Source organism: Engraulis encrasicolus, chromosome 19 (assembly GCF_034702125.1).
Source record: "Engraulis encrasicolus isolate BLACKSEA-1 chromosome 19, IST_EnEncr_1.0, whole genome shotgun sequence".
In the NCBI taxonomy this organism is placed as follows: domain Eukaryota; kingdom Metazoa; phylum Chordata; class Actinopteri; order Clupeiformes; family Engraulidae; genus Engraulis; species Engraulis encrasicolus.
Window position 1 is genome coordinate 22,780,531 of NC_085875.1, and position 2,834 is coordinate 22,783,364.

Genomic DNA, 2,834 nt, shown 5'->3' on the forward strand with positions numbered 1-2,834 from the left:
CCCGCTTGTGGTTTGCAATTCTCCAGGTACAACTGTCCCTAACATTGCAAGATTCACAGAACTGCTCCTAGCAGAATTGGAAAACTGTCATTCTGCTGCTGTGCTTGGAGCTGAAGACGATGTTAGAGCCTCAACGTCGCACAGCGTGGACCAAAGCTGTCAGTCCAGGACCGCCAGCTTGAAGACCCAGGAGTCTTCAAGCCAGAACGGACGCCAGCGCATGTTTGGTCTGTTCAGCCAGCTGATGGTCCATCAGGTCATGGACAAGATGCATGAGGATTCAGCAGCGCAACAAGAGCAGGAGAGCGTAAGAGGGTCTTCCACCGCTGCATCCTTGCTTCTCGGTGACACTAAGGACTTCGGCTGCTTTGTCACTGTACTGCTGCTGAGGCTCCTGGCCAGAATGAGTGATGGATGCCCCTGCTGCGGCGCCAAGAGGCTGGACCAGGACCTGCTACAAAAGCTCATTGAGGACCTTCTGTTTGAGTTCACCAGTGACCCATGGTGCCCAAGCTTCGATGGTGACCTCAGCAACCAAACGATTCCGTCCATCTATAGGGCCATGGACGCGGTTTGGCTCAGACTGCTGAAGCAGTTTGGCTCAGACGCCATCCTGTGGAGGGCCGTCGATACACAGGATAGCTCATTTGACGCAACCTTATTGGCGGAATTACGAAAGGAACTGTTGACCCAGCGTAACGTCGAAGATCCTGCTGAACCGTCCACCCAAAGTGACTCGCCGTCCCTCAGCCCCGTGCCTGAACCGTCCACCCAAAGTGACTTGCCGTCCCTCAGCCCCGTGCCTGAGGTCACCTCTGGACAAACAGCTAGAAAAGCCAGAAGTAAACTCAAGGTATGAAAAATGAGCCAAGACAACACCACATATGACATTATTGGGTTTATATAGCTATGTATTTATTGTTTTAACATTATGAGCGTAAAAGGTAATGGACTTACATGCCTTTAAATGACAAGGTTTTCCCCTCTGGTCCTACCTAGATCTTTAAGATACGCAGCAGTGCAAAGATTGCACCAACTAAGGATGCTTCTGACAAGGGTAAGGGACCTTACGATTGTCATTACACGACTGTCTTGATTCCCCTTTGTTTTTGATTTTGAATTCTTATTCTCATTTCTTCGTCTCCCAAAGGGCTGGAGTCAGAGGCAACCGTCACTCGTGCCCTATCGGATGAGGGTATTGCTGCCGCACCTTCTGGTGACAGGAAGGAGCCGCGCAGACGGCCCTGGTACAAGAAGATCTTCCTCAGGCTCAGCTGTTTTGGAGGCCCAGCTGAGATCTGACCTGTCCAGCCCACCACCTATACCCTTACACCCCATCCTAACCCAAGCCTTCACCCCTACCCAACTCCCCAACTTGTTTACCATATCCACCCATCCTACCACACACACACACACACACACACACACACACACACATCACCTATGCCAGCCACATCACAAGGCTGCCCATCACCAGGAGCGGAGCTACAGGGGTGGCTAGGGGGGCATTTGACCCCCCTGAAATCTGATTGGCTACCCCAGGTGCTCCCCCAGAAAATGGACAGGAGCCCCGCCCACTCGTGTTACACAAGGCACATAGATCGCCTGCAAATCGCTATCGCGAGTGAAGAAACAGAGCCATACAGAGAACAGAGTTATGCGATTGGAGGACCAGGAATTAAATTGCAGCCCCGCCTTTCAGCGAGATAAGGTTGTTCCTAAAGCGGCTGTCTTCCCATAGACTCAACATAGAACCACCACATTAACAGCCAAAAATAAGGACTAACAAACTACACTGCGGGGTAATCACCATAAATATGTAAACTATCAACTGTCTCGGTGGTGATAATCACAACAGTTTTACCACCTGTGATCTTCTTTATCTGAAGTTATTACTACGAACAGCAAGTCTTGTCATATTCCCTGCATTGCATCGCATTGCATTTGCTGTGTGTTACGCCCACTACTAGGAACCAACATTCGCAACGCTGAGCAGTACTGAGAAGCTAAAACAGCAAATTTTGCTAATGAGGAAGTCGGCCCTAGCAGACAGCGGAGATCGCCTGACTCTGTTCTCTGTATGGCTCTGTGAAGAAAGGATAACCATTTTTCCCACACACATTTCGATGCAAGTCTGTGTACACACCACCCTCGTGAATTTACAGTAGGCATATGGGGTACCATTCGAAAGCTTAGAATCCCCTCTGTCTAGTGGTATGCATGGCAACTCTCTGTCTTGTACGTCCAGAAGAAGAAAAGCCTTAGAGAAAAAAAACTGCTTATTTCAGTCCAGATTCATTTCGTTTTCCTTTTGGAAAGTTAGCTGTCTGCCATTTAAGATTTTTCAGTACTAGGCCTATATATTGCTCTATTGCCCATGTGATAAATAAATAGATTCGTTTTTGGTGGTAAATGAAAGTAGCTTCATGATTAATTCATGTGAATTCAACTCAAACCTCATGTCTAAAGTCCAAATATTCACTGGCATAATACTAATTGCTGTGTTTGTGTTGGAATAGACTAGAGCAGGGGTCCCCAACCTTTCTGGGTCTGAGGGCTACTGAGGGCTACCCGAGGGCTACTGAGGGCTACCCGAGGGTTAGTTTTGTTCAAAATCCTCTACTGATGTCTTAGAATCATTCTCAAATCACACTATTATTAAATGAAAATGTTCCTATATGTAATAAAGAATACATAATCTCATATTTAAATAAGAAAAGCATTAACTGTGACTAAAATCTGATAGTCGTCACTGTTTATTAACATCCTTGGTGGGCACCTCAGAAGCTCCTGGAGGGCTACCTGGCGCCCGCGGGCACAACGTTGGTGACACC

General features: G+C 47.8%; 1 long non-coding RNA gene across 1 annotated transcript; it reads left to right on the plus strand.

Annotated features, from left to right (window-relative positions):
* The first annotated feature begins 601 nt into the window (after positions 1–601).
* LOC134435071 (uncharacterized) lies at positions 602–1,856 on the plus strand. The gene is made up of 3 exons (XR_010031972.1): positions 602–853; positions 1,000–1,057; positions 1,151–1,856. It is a non-coding gene; the product is annotated as an uncharacterized LOC134435071 (long non-coding RNA).
* Positions 1,857–2,834: the final 978 nt, after the last annotated feature.